Source organism: Octopus bimaculoides, chromosome 15 (assembly GCF_001194135.2).
Source record: "Octopus bimaculoides isolate UCB-OBI-ISO-001 chromosome 15, ASM119413v2, whole genome shotgun sequence".
NCBI lineage: Eukaryota > Metazoa > Mollusca > Cephalopoda > Octopoda > Octopodidae > Octopus > Octopus bimaculoides.
Genome location: NC_068995.1, coordinates 55,934,034 through 55,950,608, shown reverse-complemented (window position 1 = coordinate 55,950,608; position 16,575 = coordinate 55,934,034). Strand labels below are relative to the sequence as shown.

The window sequence follows — 16,575 nt, the reverse complement described above, 5'->3', positions numbered from 1 at the left end:
AGCCTGTCGTATATATGTATATATATATATATATGTATGTGTGTATGTGTTTGTATGTCTGTGTTTGTCCCCTCAACATCGCTTGACAACCGATGCTGGTGTGTTTATGTCCCCGTAACTTAGCGGTTCGGCAAAAGAGACCGAAAGAATAAGTACTAGGCTTCCAAAGAATAAGTCCTGGGGTCGATTTGCTCGACTAAAGGCGGTGCTCCAGCATGGCCACAGTCAAAAGACTGAAACAAGTAAAAGAGTAAAAAAAAAGAGTATATATATATATATATATATAATGTTTTTTCTCGTTGTAAAACATTCTCTGGCCCTGCAATCCACCTTGTGTAATGTCTGTCACTCGTGCAAATACAGAATCCATTATTATTACTATTATAATTGCATTACCTATAATTATTTTTTTAATTGCACAATAAATACTGTTGTTGCAGTTTGTTGTTATAGAGGCTACGTATGTATAAGAGAGAGAGAGAGAGAGAAAGAGAAAAGGAGCTGTGTTGTCGAAGATTGCCACTAAGGTGAATAGACATATTTTGGACAGAAGTTTCATATATATATATATATATATATATATATATAATACTATTATTTTAACTTCTGTTTTACATGCATTTTTTTTTTGCCCACTTAACAACCATTTCAGTCAGTAACTTCAAATAAATAAATAAAAATTGTGAATTGTAAGATGACAGTTTTAGAAAAACTAAGATTTCATTCCCACAGGAAAAAAAAATAATGGCGTAATTTTCAAATTAACAACAATGTTAAGGACAATAGTAAAACAACAACAATATTAACAAAAACATAACAACGACAACGACAACAACAACAACGAGAACAATAACCATAAAAACGACAATACAACTGCGATTATAATGGTGTTGTTGATTAATATTGTAATAATAACAATAATAAGAGCAGAAGCAAGAAGAAGCAGCATGTGAAATAAATAAACAAATAAATGTATAAACAAACAAACAAACTTTGAAATTTCTAACGATAATGAAGAGGAAGCGGAGGATGTTGATGACGAAAACGATGACGATGATGTTAATGATTATGATGACGAAGGTTCAATTTATTATTATTATTATTATTATTTGTGGTGGTAGTGGTGGTGGTAGTAGCAGTATAGCAATATTGATGATGATTACGACAATTATGGCGACGACGTGGTGACTTTGGTGGTTGTGATGACGACGACGACGACGACGACGAAGATGGTGACGACGTTGATGACGATGATGATTCGTTGAACGAAGTCTCGCGTTTGTTTATTGTACACCCAAGTGTTGTTAGATTGACGTTGACGAGACCAGGGTGGGGTGGGGAGAAAAGTTGGGAAGGAACGTAAAAATAACAAAAAAAAAGTAGGAAACAAATTCAGAAAATTCTAAAAGTGAAAAGAATGAATGAATAAAATAGTGAAAAAATGAACGAAGGAAAGAAATTAGAGCGGATGTATGAATGAATGAATGAAAAAATGATTAAATGAAAAGAAAAAGAAAATCGTTTGAAAGAATAACGGGAAGGAAAGAAAGAAAAAAGAAATGAAAGAAAATGGTTTGAACGAATAAAAGTCGAAAGAAGGAAATAAAAGAAAAGTCGCTTGGAAGAATGAAAGAAAGAACGAAAGGAAAAATTGCTTAAAAGAATGAAAGAAATAACGAAAGGAAAAATTGCTTAAAAGAATGAAAGAAAAGTGAAAGAAAGTAATTGTCTGAAAGAATAAAAAAGAAATAAGAAAACAAGAAAAAATAAAAGAAACAATCGCTTGAAAGAATAAAAGACGAACGAAAGAAAAGATTGAAGGAGAGAATAAAAAGAAGAAAAAAAAGAGAAAGTTAAAGACAAAAATGAAAGGGCGAAAAAGGATTCGGAAGTTTACAAGAATGAAATTAAAAAAAAAAAAAATAATAAATGAATACAAGAATGAAGCAACGAAGGAATGAAAGAAAATACATAAAGCCTAAAGGAGAAGAAATATTTTTTCACAAAGCAGCGAGGAAGGAAACAATTCTTTCTTTAGTTTGGAAAATAAAAAAAATAAATAAAAAGTACTAACAATAATAATAATAATAATAATAATAAAGGGGTTTTTGGTTGGCATGAGTGGCGAGAGGACTTAATCTTCTACTAATTGACAGGTGCATTCTGAAGATAACATTGAATATGACCTGGACCTCATTCAAATGATGGCGATATTGTTCGGTGCCATGGTGGCGGCGATGGTGATGATGGTGGCGGTGGGGCCTTGTGCACAGGAGATGTATGTGAGTGTGGTGGCGGGGACGTTGTGGAGAAAGAAATTCCAACGACGTCGCTTGTTCGGAGACATCACATTTCTTCTCGTAGAGAAGCAATAGAATTACTGATGACATCTTGTACAACTTCTAAACTTTCCTTCTTCCTACCACCGCCACCATTCTTATCATCATCGTCATCAACGTCATCGTCACCGCCCTCATCATCGCCGCCACAGCTACCACCGCCACCGCCGTCAAATCGCCAGCATCTTTACCAACACTATCGGTACACCACCAACAACAGTCCCCTTCCTCATCATCAACATCCCCTATCTCACCACGTATTCTACCACCATCACCTCCGTCTCAATCATCATCATCATCAATATTACCATCATTGCCTTCAAAACAAACACTCCTCCTCCTCCACCACCACCACTACCATTGACACCAACAGCATCAACAAGCGTCATGATCATCATTAACACTTCCCAATTAATTCTCCCTCAAATCACGCGCAACGCTCTCTTGAAAATCGAAAGAGACACATTCGTTAATGTAGTCCAAGATAGGCAATGGACTAGGGAAGAACGTGCTGGAATGCTTTCGACCATAGGCCTATTTCATTAATGAAGATTCCTCTAAAACGACAACAACAACAGCTTTATTACTTCTCGTTAAAACTTCAAACAAATAATCTTTTTATCTTCTGGTTTTTAAGGGTCTCACTCAATGGACGACGGCCATGCTGGGGCATCGCCTTGAAGGGTTTTAGTCGAATAAGTCAACACCAGTACTTATGATGTTTTTTTCTGCTTCTGCTATCGGTATCTTTTGACGAACCGATAAGCTACGGGGATGTGAACAAACCAACAACCGGTTGTTGAGTGGTATAAGAGGAGCTTATAAATTAGGTTGATCTGGAGACGTTGTGACAAAAAAAAAAAAAAAATTATGGGATGCATACAACTGGAGCGTCTTGAAATATTTATTCCTGGCCCTACTCAATCAGAACTGATCTTGACTTAAACAATATTAACAACAACTGTACCTTGATTGGTTGGTGTATTTAAAAGAAGATAAAAAACACCCTGAAACGATTCCATTATTGAAAAACTAAGCATAATGCAGGTTCTGGGTTTGAATTCAGCAGTGGTAATCAAACTGACAAATACTAAACATCGCACCCTGGTTCCACTGATGCCCATACAGGTTCTCTCCTTGGCTCATGAACTTCGAGATGGATGCTGTTGATAAAACCCTAAATCTAAAAACATTTATATATTCTCTGGTAGCCTGGCGCTCATTAATGAATATTTCTTTTCACATAAAGAGAAACCAATTTCCTGTACAGAAGAAATGTAAATACTTATTTTCATGATTCTTGTCTCATCACACCTAAAAGAACCACTAACTCAAAATCACTGATTAAATACATCGAACTCCCTCTTCACATTCAGTTCGAAATTTAAGAGATGAGGAATTATTTGCATTATTTACATTATTTACATTTGATGGATATTTGTCCTCATCTTGTTTGTTGTTAACACAACGTTTCGGCTGATATACCATCCAGCCTTCATCAGGTGTCTTGGCTGATATACCATCCAGCCTTCATCATTTGTGACGCTCATCACAAATTGATTTGTGATAATATGGATCGGTGATCCGTCAAAGATTCCGCCAGGATTGCAAAAGTACGCCCCAGCGACCATCCACAATAACGCTAAGGACAACTTAGAAGGGTCCCAGAACGAAAACTATTATTCATTTTTCAACGATTCATTTGACAGTGTTGTTTTGGAACGAAATATCGTGATACACATCCTTACTGACGATTGTACGTCGCTACATGAAACCTATGTGAACGTAGTGTAACAATTGACTTTATATCAGTTTTTTTTTTTTTGCTTTTCAGTAAGTATATTGTATATCCATTCTGATAGGTGTACATAGATTATACGTTCTATATTAACCATCGATCATTTTGCGCTTCGACAGCCGAATGATATTTGAAGAAATTCTATAAAGACATTTCTATTAGGCTCCCATTAACAGTAAGACACCATTTACAAATATCAAGTTTTCATAAACACCACAAAGTGGGTCAGTTAATTGCATATTCATTGTTCATAAAAATTATATAGCAAAATTGTCTCAAAAAAAAGAGAAAAATTAATTCGAATAGCAATATAATTAGAGATTCAGCCATTTGGTTATATAGAAGAATCCAAGCTGTACATTGAATATACTCGCTGTATAATCCATATTCTATTTCCCTCATTCGTGATTGTCTGGCGATAAAATTAATATTACGTAAATATTGATATAGTGTTTTTACATACATATCCTGCGTGAATTAGATTACATTTTAATATGCTTTATATTGAGTAGTGAAGACTATATTTCTTCAGCGAATATATACGAGGAGGAGCTGAAATATTCCTGGCTTTAACGGTCTCACGAAAGGCTTGGCTGGAAGCCCAACCTTCCGAGTACTTTTACAGGACTTAGAAAAACTGAAGGACTGCTGCAATAACTGTGTGAATTTGACAAGGAGAATATGTTGAATAAAATCAACATTAACTGATCTTCCTGTATTTTCTTTTACTCAAAGCTAGGAACTTTTCAACACCTCTCACACACACATATACGCGTATATATGCATGTATATATGCAAAAACATATTCACACATACACATATATATTCACACATATACACATAAATATACATATACATGCGTATATAAATCCAAAAGTACATATACAATAATCCTTTGCCATATCGCGGTTCACCTATCGCGCCCTCAGTACATCGCGGATTTTTCTGGCTGATATACGTAAATATATATCGCGGGTTTCTGCGGCCGATAGTTAGTTATATATATTTAGATTTTAATTATTTCTGTGCAAAGTTTTAGAACGGAACACCGGTGATAGTCGAGGGATTACTGTATGTGTGTGCTTGGCGAGATGTTTCTGTAGATATGTACGTGAGCATTTGCATGAAATTCTATACACATTACGCGAACATAATATATATCCTTTACATTCACCCACTTGTTTATTCCTAGATAAACACCAAGGCCTGCACCTTTACAAAGATGCATACCTAAAGAACAACAGACATACACACACATCAAGAACTGATCCCTATCGGTATACGTTTTAACTCACATTTATATAAGCAACGAACGGCGAATTTTCGAAGTTACTGTCAACAGTTGTGTTTTTAGGCACCTTTTGCACATCTTTTATCTTTTGTTTTAATCACTGGACTGCGGCCTTGAAGGGTTTAATCGAACGCTTTAAATCTGATACTTATTTTATCGGCTACTTTTACCGAACGACTAAGTCATAGGGACACAAACAAACCGATACTAGTTGTCAAGTGGTGGAGGAGGACAAACACATATTTACATAAATCCACTGACAAAGTTTTGGTTGGCCTGGGGTGATAGTAGAAGAAACCTGCCAAAGGTACTGCAAATTGGAACTGAACCCAAGACCGCATTGCTGGAAAGCAAGCTTCTTACCCAAACACTCAAGCGACGCACAATATATTAAGGCGCAAAAGGCAGTGAGCTGGCCGAAACGGTAGCACGTCGGGCGAAATGCTTAGCGGCGTTTCGTCTGTCTCTACGTTCTGAGTTCAAATTCCGCCGAGGTCGACTTTGCCTTTCATCCTTTCGGAGTCGATAAAGTAAGTACCAGTTGCATACTGGGGTCGATCTAATCGACTGGCCCCCTCCCCCAAAATTTCAGGCCTTGTGCCTAGAGTAGAAAAGAATATATCAAGGCGAAACATGTTCATGCAGCTGAATATTTGCACAAAATACATAATCAAAAGCATGTGTGTGTGTGTGTGTGTGTGTGTGTGTGACATATCTTGACGTTGTTAAACACCTGTTCAATGCGATTTTGAACATACAATCAAAGGTGTTCCTATTATGACCATCCTGTTCTAAATCCATTGTTTCTATATTATTCCTAGTCTATTTTCGACTTTTTAATACAACGGAAAAATGTGATTTGAGGAAGACGAGGCCGCTAATTTTAGGGATCACATTCAGACTCGATCGAGGGACCACGTACAGACTCTCATTTTATCAAGGTGAGATTATGGTGAATAACAACAATAATAAAATCAAGAACAAAAATGACGACGACCACCACCACACCCACCCCTATCACTACAATAAATTATCCCTCAACATATTCCAAAATGATGACAACAACAACAATAGCATGAAGAATAACAATTGCTCAACAAAAGAATTCATACTGAAGACAGAACAATTTATATATTTTATATTTATATTTTTATATATTTTTTGTTTATTTATTTTTAGAAAATATTCGCAAATGTGGGAACAGAAATTGTGAAAATTCTCTGCAATTGGCAGTTAACTAAGTAAGCAACTCACTCGGCTGTCATTGTTGAAAAATGAAGAGATTTTTAGACCGCAATTCACAATTTTCTATATATTTTTTTATATTCTTTCTTATATTTTTGATCGTTTTTTGAGTAGATATTTTTCGGTTTGGGTTTCATTTTTTTAAAAAACTTTCAAATACCTTTTTTGCCATAATAATAATAATAATGATAATGATAATAACAATGATAATAATAATAATGATAATCATAATGATAATAGTAATGATAATGATAATAAATTGTTATTGGCTTATTGTTATCTAATGTTACTTCTATTTTTCGATCAATTTCGTTTTAATTTTCGTACATATACACTCATACGTATGTATGTATACACACACACACACACACACACACACACACACACAGACAGTGAGAGAGAGGTGAAATGATATATGTTAATACAGTCATACATACTCACGCGCACACATAAGTACATATTTACGTACAACATACATATTTTTATATCTTTATATATATATATATATATACACACATGTATATATTTACACATACACACAGGTATACATGTGTGTGTGTGTGTGTGTGTGTATAAAATGTATATTTATATGCACCGAATCTCTGTATGTATTTCCATGAAGAAGTCGAACTGTGTGCGTGCGCAAAGAGCATCCGGGCGGTCAGCAGCGATGTGATGGCCGCCACAGAACATCGATGTCATACGTCACTCATTGCTGTCAACAGTGAAACTCTTCTTAACTTAGTATTATCACCGCCCGCCGCTTTTCGTTGAGAGTAACGTTTGAACCGAGTGAGAAAACCACTTAGAGAAACGGCATGCAGCTCATTAAGTAACCGTTTATGGCATCTTGATCGCCGACTAATTAATTTGGAGAACGGCATAGAGTTCCTGCATGGATATAGTGGATGGCCTCAAGGTAGCAATCTCTGGCTTGGGAACGGGAGATTATTATTGTGTTTCTGCATTTGTGTGTGTACGTGTCTAACAGATGTGTGCGAACGCGTTGTTAGGTGATGTACAGTAGATAGGCAATAAAGGTTAGGACAATTTAGGTTTCTACGGGACAAGGGCTGTTTACTCTCCGAGTAACAGAAGGATCGACACTTGTGAAGAGACTCGAAGAGAAAAGCACGGTAAACTGCTACTAGGCTCTGTGTGTGTGAGAGAGAGAGAGCGAGAGAGAGAAGGAGTGAGAGAAGGAGAGAGAGGAGGAGAGAGAGAGAGAGAGGGCGTTTGTGTTATTTTAAGATAGATAGATAGGTAGATAGATAAATAGATGGATGGATAGGTGGATAGATGGGATGGAGCGACAGAGAGATGGACGGATAGAGAGAGAGAGAGAGGGTTGAAAGAGAGAGAGGGGCAGTGAGGGAGTGATAGAGGAAGAGAGAAAACAGAAGGGGGATAGAGAGTGAGGACGGGGAAGAGAAAGAAGAAGAGATGCAATGGTAGTGATGAATCATTAACCGAGAAATTGGAGAGAGAAAAACTGTTGATTTTGTGTTTGCTAATCAGTAGGAAATGTTTTGGCGGGTGTATGTATAGGTATACACACACACACACATTTATGTGTGTGCGTGCGCATGTGCGTAGAAATATGCGTATGTATGTGTGCGTGGGGAGAGAGAGTGAGAGGCAGAGAGAAAACGAAAGAGAAATGAAGTTGATTAACAAGAAATGTGTTGCATACGTGTGTATAGAGGGTGTGTGTGTGTGTATGAGGGTGTGTGTATCTGACTATGTGGGCGACTGTGTTGTGTACGTGCGTGTTTATGGTGTAGTGTGTGACTGTGTGCAACAGAGTGAGAGAGAGAGAGAGAAATAAAGAGAGAAAAAGGGGGAGAGAGAGAGACAAAATAAAGAGAGAGAGAGAGACAAAATAAAGAGAGAGAGAGAAATAAAGAGAGAGAGAGAGAAATAAAGAGAGAGAGAGAGAGGCTCATAGAAAGTTAGATAAACAGTGAGAGTATAATAAATCTAGACGAAAAAGCGGTGAAAATGTAAGATAGGGGGCGAAGTATGTGGTAGTTAGATTTGTGTGTGTGTGTGTGTGTGTGTGTGTGCGCGCGCGTTGGGGGAGGGGGTGTCTTGTGTGAAAAGCGGAGAAGAAGTGATTAAAAGCAAAGAAGTATGGCTAAACAAACGACTGGAACGTGAGAGGATTAGTGAGGCAGCTTTAACATTGACGGGAATTGGGAAAGATGGTAAAGACGGATTAAATTGCCGGATTAAAGAGTAAAGTGAGAGGAAGTTGAGTTAACAGCTGAAAGAGTGAGAGAGAGAAATTTGATGATAGAGCCAGAGTGGGAGGTAGGAGAGGGAGAAGATAGACAAGATAATTTCGAAGAACTTACCACTATGCCGCATCACTTTCTTCCCTCCCCCGTTCTCCATCATTGAAACAAAGAATAATAATTGGGAAGAAAGAAAGAAGAGGAAGATGACAGAAGGAAGATGAGATAAAAGAGTGGAATTGATGACGATGCTGCTGGAAATGTGTCTATATATACACACACACACATTATATATATATATATATATATATATACTTACAAAAAAGACTATACGTGTGTGCGTGTGTGTTTAAGTAAATTACACACACACACACATCTACACCGTTGAAGTAAAATACCTATAGAATGCATGTACCCGCTTTTCAGTTGTCTCTCATAAAAACGAAAGATTTATATGAAAATCTGATTTGCTATTTGTAATCATTTATGTATCTTCCCCGTACATTGCATTCTTTGCAGTCACACACGAAACATCACTGATATGCATACACATATATAACACACTGCTCTGGGTCTTCATTCTCATACAAAGTGAAAAGGCTGTATGATCTAACGAAGAGCTTCTTTAAAATAATCACCCGAAGAAACACATCGTAGACTTTTTCATGGAGGATGTTGATTACGCAATATGTTAACTATATCATCTTATCAACGTTCTGTGGATGTAATGATGTATGGAAACAATTGTAGGGATTTTGAATAAAGAATGTCGTTCAATACATTTTCTACTATTCATCCGCGTACGCGCGCGCGCGCACACGCACACGCACACGCACACACACACACACACACAATGCATATATGATAGTTTATTCAAGAAATTTGATAACCTTGCAGTTTCCAAAATATAGGAAAATAAAATAGAGAAGGGATAGAGATGGGCGAAGAGGAAGTAGAGTAAAGCTACCGTATCACTCCTATGGTGACCAGTGAAGACACCGATTCGGACGGGGGATGCAACGTACCCACGGGGACCAGAGAATCACAATTGCTTCTCTCTATGCTAAACTTTCCGTCTGACCCATGCTACGGAATCGGCAGTATTTCATTGCTACAAGTGTGTGATACACCAAGCATCCCATTGAAAGACACTCGTCTATAATTCCAGGCAGTTTCAGTCATTAGTAATCAACGGAAACTATAATTAGCTATACAGTGCACTACGTAGATGAGAGTGGGCTGGGATCACAAAACCGCAAATGTTCCCGCTTCTTCTACAATTTCTTCGGTTACCTGAAACAACAGAAATGGCGGATTTCATTGTCGCAGATGTGTACGGTATTCCAGCCACGACAACGAGACTGCCTGATACGTATCTCGAAATCTTTCGTTCCTCTGTCACGCAGTCATACTTGCAAGACAAGAGGCGGCGTTGGATTTGGAGTTTTTTTCCAGCACCTAAATGTAACTACAACTAGTATCATGATGGTCTTACTGTGCGCATAGTCACCATTTTCAGGAATTTTGTCCTTGCACATCTCTTTCGCACTCCACAGGCACGCGTACCCTTAACGTAGTTCTCCGGGAGATTCAGCGTAACTTCGAATGAAACAAGGCTGGTCCATTGTAAATTACAAGTACAGCTTATTTTTTGCCAGTTGAGTGGACTGTTATCTGATGATAAAATAAATAGGATGGGCACAGGTGGACTACGGTTGAACATATCTTTGTTCGATTAGGGCTTATACAACATAATATATTATCCAGTTAAGGTAGCAAACTCTTATTATACTGCGCGCTGTTATTCATGTGCGGCCATCTTTTATTTTTATCTTAAACGTCAAGTTATATATCGAAGCTCAATTTCTAAACAGTTTTGTATTTTCAGTCATTGAAACTTTCTCTCAAACATAACTAACGACTAAATCCCATCGGTATCTGCTGCTATTTCGTGTCTATATTAAACCGTGCCATTATTTCTGAAGTCCTATGCAAACAACGAGAAACTAAGAAAATGTGGCGTGTCTGTTGTTTGTGGAACTAGAAAACATTCTGAAAAGCTGAGAACAGTGTTAGAATGAATAATTCGTAACAACGTCTCTGACAGGTGTCGCGACCAGAATACATTTGTTGTGACTCACATCCAGACAGCTGATTGGTCAGTTTGTCGTTGAGACGAAACCCTAATGCTGCAACTTCTCTTGAATGACCGGGAAACAATCGCTTGTTTCATTATTTATTTATATCGGTAATGGATAAATGTTCTTTCACTAGTTTGTTTTTCAATTTCTATTTCAATGCGTCAACCGAATTGGACATTGTTGATCATCGAGTTTCAACGGAATGAACGGAAATTGAACTTGTTTCCGACGCACATGAATCTATTAAAGAATTTAATCACGCTCCACTTACCAAAATGATTCATAACAATTCCCATGTTGGTTGCTGGGTTTATTAGAATTGCTGCTGAGTATAAGAATGAAGCATTTCTTGCAGTGGTATAGAAGGGAGAAAAGAGGGGGTTTTTTTCTGCTTCAGTTTTTGTGAAATACAAGTTTTGTTTCTATATAAGATATTAATTTTTCCCCAAATATTGATTTTTGTCTATTTTTTAAATTTTACATCGGCACAATGCCACAGACTCGGAGGGAAGAGTCGATTACATCAACTTTAGTACTTGACTGGTATTCACTTTATCGCCTTCAAAGGCGGCGAGAGCTGGTAGAATCGTTAGCGCACCGGACAAAATACTAAGCGGCGTTTCGTCCGTCTTCATGATCCGAGTTCAAATTTCGTCGAGGTCGATTTTGCCTTTCGGAGTCAATAAAAACAAGTACCAGTCAAGTACTGAGTTTAATGTAACCGACACCTCATCTTCTAAAGAAACTGCTGGCCCTGTACCTAAATTTGAAATAATTTAATGCCCTCAAGAAGAAGGACGAAATGCGCAAGAGAGTTTATACTGTGTTGCGCTTTGAACACAGAACGTAAACGCGGGCAGTAAGTAAAGCCCGCATTTTGAGTGCTCTCAGAATAATGGAGTGCACAAAAGACCGGTTTCGATTCCTGGTTATAAACGATTCACTTCTATTAATACTTTTGGAAATTGGGCTGTTCACTGTGTCCTTGAGCAAGACACTTTACTTTCACGATGCTCCAGTTCACTCAGCTGCAGAAATGAGTTGCGAAGTCACTGGTGCCAAGCTGTATCGGCCCCTTTGCCTTTCCCTTGGATAACATCGGTCAGTGGTGTGGACAGGGGGGGACTGGTATGCATGGATGACTGCTGGTCTTCCATAAACAATCTTGCTTGGACTTCTGCCTCGGAGGGTAACTTTCTGAGTGCATTCATGACCGAAGCGGGTCTTTATCCTTTTATCGGGAAGACAAGGATGGAGCGTCTACAGGGTCATTCATGCTGCTAAAATTAGTAGCGAATTCTCTCTCAAATCGCCATTTTGTACCGCCTTAAAAACATAAGGAATGAAGTAGGGAGATTTTCAGACAAAAGCAAAACAAAATACAAACCAAAAACAAAAAAAGAGGAGAATGCCTTCGATCATGGCTCTACTGGATCAAGGCTGACCTGGGGTTAAACAACAATAGTCTAAATATCAATGTTCACAATTTCCCCATCCCAAGTTGCTAAATGTAGAAACCGAAAATTGGTAAATAAATTTTAGCACCACGTAGATAAGGGAAAGGAGGAATCCTCGCCTTTCTTCAACCATTTCTCGCCAATTAACTCATTATTGTTGTCAGAAATCAATATATATATATATATGTGCATAAATATGTGTGTGTGTGTGTGTGTGTGTGTTTGTGTGTGGTTAGGATGCGTACGGTCTTCAGAGCAAAATAATGGCGATGATGATATTAATAATAATGATAATCATAATCTATCGGAATATGGCCAACAGAAAAGTAGTTATGTAGAATTATTAGATGAATAAAATATAGCAATAAAGAGGACAAAAATACAAGACATGGTAAACATTTTGGTAAATATCTCCATAAATAGCTATTTTAGGGTCCTTTAGGGATGAACCAATTCCTGCGGCGAGGTGTTACAATAAATGTCTAAGACTGCGGCATATTTTTTTTTCTATTTTACCTTTATAGTTTTTCGATTTATTTTTTTGGCATGGATTTTTATTTTATTTATTTCATTTTAATTTCACTTATTATTATTATTATTATCATTATTGCTTACAGCGTCTAAAAATATTCGTTTATAGGCAGAAGAAATATATGAATAAATTGTTTGCTAGTATATAGATTCTCAGACCGCCTCTGACTCCGTCGCATTATATATATATATATATATATATATATATATATATATATATATATACACTTACACACGTGTGTGTGTGTGTTTATAAAATGCCATATGGAATAAAATCACAGAGAGAGACGTATAACTTGCAAGGAAATACATTCACGCGCACTTGTCTATGCACACAAATACAATTACGCATATATACACACACATTAATGCAAATACAAAAATTAACACACACACACACACACACACACACACACATACATTTACAAACATACATGTGTAAACACACCTGCAAAAAACATTTAATTGAAAACGAAACACGATTAAACATAACTATTTTAAAGAAACGTAGAATCGTATGTAATATTTTTTTTTTACTGAGGAAATGAAGGACGCGTTGAAGACATTGGTGAAGGTTTCGATCTTGGGTTGCATACAAGTCAATGGATTATTTTTCTTGAGATAGTAGAACCGGTAGAACGTCGATAAAATAGCACACAATATTAAATCACATTTCGTGTTCAAATTCCGTTGAGGTCCACTTTGCCTCTCATCTTTTTCGTGATGGATAAAGTAAAAACCGGATCAAGTAAATACCTATCTCCACGCGCGAGCTTACTGGCGTTGTACCAAAACTTGGAATCAATATTAAATCCCATCTCTTAAGGCAGCGACCTGGCAGAATCGGTAACACGCAGAGCGAAATGCCTAGCAGCATTTCGTCTGTCTCTACGTTCGACCTCGAATTCTGTCGAGGTCGACTTTAGCTTTCATCCTTTAGGAGTATATAAAATAAGTACCAGATACGCACTGGGGTCGATGTAATCGTTATGCCTCCTCCCCATAAATTGCTGGCCTTGTGCCAAAATTTAAAACCAATATTAAATCACATTCCTCTCTTTCTCACTTATGAAACGTGTTGCCATAGCCGTCCTGGCCCCGCCTATTTGGTGCCGTTGGTTTGACGCTGGTTTATGGGACATCCAGCTTTTTAATCTCTCTCTCTCTCTCTCTCTGTGAACATATTTCTCTTATGCGTTTGAGAAGGAAAATGCTTATGTCAATCGTCAATTAAACTATAATCTCTCTCATTCTATATTGTGTACATTTCTGCGCTCGCGCGCTTGCCTGCAGCGCTAAAGCAGCTTGAATGCCCAGTCAGCCATGCCATATCAGCATCCAAAGTGCTGCGCCCATCTGTCTCATTCCGTTCCGGCCGTTTCTCATTCTGTCAGAAACAGCTTTTCTCCATCCCAGAAGCAATGGAACCGTTTCAAATTTGGGCATAAATCTTTTAGTAATTACAGGGTTAATTCTCCGGCTGTTTCTGTTATCCATTTTCAGCTGAGTGGACTGAGGCGATGTAAAATAAAATGCCTTACTCAACGACACAAAACCCTACTGGTCCGAGAATCGAACTCATGACCTAACGATCGGGAGTTCACCGCTCAAACTTTAATGTCAGACGTATTCACAGACCAATGACACGTAAAGAAATACGGAAATATTTAAAAGGAATTAGTTGTACCATTTTTGAAAAGGGAATTCGCTTCTAATTTAATAGTAGCGACTTTGAATTTGAAACAAATGTGAATACAATTAGAAAAAGAAACCCTAACACGTGTAAGGCTCGGTGGATTTCGAATAGGATTTATGTAATTTTGACAGGGGAAAATGACTTCAACAACGGTCAATGCCAACAACTGTGGATCAACTCCACTAAGAGAACGGGAAAATTTGAAGTTGCATTGTGACACGGTTATTTTAAAACTCATTTCAAACAAATAGGGGTGTACTGACTGAAATAAACTATATTTAAATATTTAATTGTAAATACTGAGTAAGAACATATATGATTTTGAAGCTTTTCGTTTAAAATATTTTTGATTAGTTCGTCAACAACACGAACAGATATCCCGTATTTCAAGGTATAAAAGACGCACCGACCTATCAGGTGAACCTCAGCTTTAGTAGTTTATCTCCGGATAGGGGTTGGTAAGGTGGTTCAACTTCCACCTCGTGAGGAAGATCCGTCTGGAGAGAAAGTACCTGCCTCACAGCATGTAGGAGAAATGATGGAAAAATGTGGTAAGAAAGTTGAGTATGTATGGGGCCGTGCTGGTGTAGCTGATCAAAACAGAAAAGGAGGAGGGAAAAAAAGGGTGGGGTAACGAATGGATCGAAACTGATGGGTTGAAATAGAAATCGGAGTAAAAATTATAAATTAAAACTTATAACTATATATTCATTTAAATTTTTAACTCATAACGTTTTTTCACCTTGATCTTCATATTTGTAATCACAACATGGACCCCCACTCCCCTGTAAGAATGTCCGTTGTTTGTCCTCCTTGTTTTATATCTATGTATGCCATTATAGGCAAATAAAGCCCTGTCACGCCGTGTTCCCGCTTTAGTGGAAATAGTTGAAACGACATCTTTGCTCGATTCCTGGTAATGAACAACACACGCAGGAACAGAAGATGCAACCAATTCTGTCGATTAGTTTGTCAGCTATTGTTACTCTTGAGCTGTATATGTGAACTATTTATTTTGCTCAGGAGACCAAGTTGCGGGTGAAGTTAGACACAGAGGCCCAGGCCTGAGAGGGTTAAGAAGAAAAGAATTTTTAGCGCATTAAAGAATGTATTATTTAATGCAACTTCGCCTGTAGGACCTCAAGGTGTTTTTTTTTTTAAGTTACTATTTTAGTAAAAAGAAGTGTTTTATATGCCGTCAAATACAGAACAGTCACAAATATGTATTGCAATAGCTAACTGACACTTACAGAAATAAAGAAATATTGAAAAGCCATGATGGAAACTTGTAGCAGCAAATGAAGATACAACGTTTTGCTAGTTGTATTGGTGTATAGAAAATATAAACTTAACAATTTTTGACATCTAAAGAAAAAACAACAACAAAAAAAAAACGTATTTAATATGAGTAACAGATAAAAATGTCATGAAAGAAATTATCTTCTGAAAAATGGAACAAAAATTAGTGAATAAAGCACAGTGAAGTGTTCTCAAAATACTTACACAACAAATTTTGAAAGTGTCGTCGTTACGTTTCCCAAATTAGACTGTTCGAACTTTCAGGCAAATAACGAACGGTCTGAAGCGGTAAAATCCAGTGAGAGCGAAACAGAAGGGAAATAACTGGCACAAGTAAAATGCAAAGGTGGAACGGTATTCTTTGTTAGTCAAAGCAGTTGCTATGGAGATACTGAGCGTAATATTTAAAAAATGCGGATGATACCGAGTCACAAGTTAAACGTCTGCCGTTACGCTCTGAGTTCAAATTCCGCCGAGGTCGATTTTGCCTTTCATCGTTTCGGGGTCGATTAAATAAGCACCAGTTACGCACTGTGGTTGA

General features: G+C 37.4%; 1 long non-coding RNA gene across 1 annotated transcript in view; it reads right to left on the bottom strand.

Moving 5' to 3' along the window:
* Nucleotides 1–16,326, bottom strand: part of LOC128249522 (uncharacterized) — a 162,794-nt gene extending 146,468 nt beyond the window's left edge. Inside the window, exon 1 of the long non-coding RNA XR_008265650.1 lies at nucleotides 16,239–16,326. This is a non-coding gene — a long non-coding RNA (uncharacterized LOC128249522). The remainder of the gene's footprint in view (nucleotides 1–16,238) is intronic.
* Nucleotides 16,327–16,575: the final 249 nt, after the last annotated feature.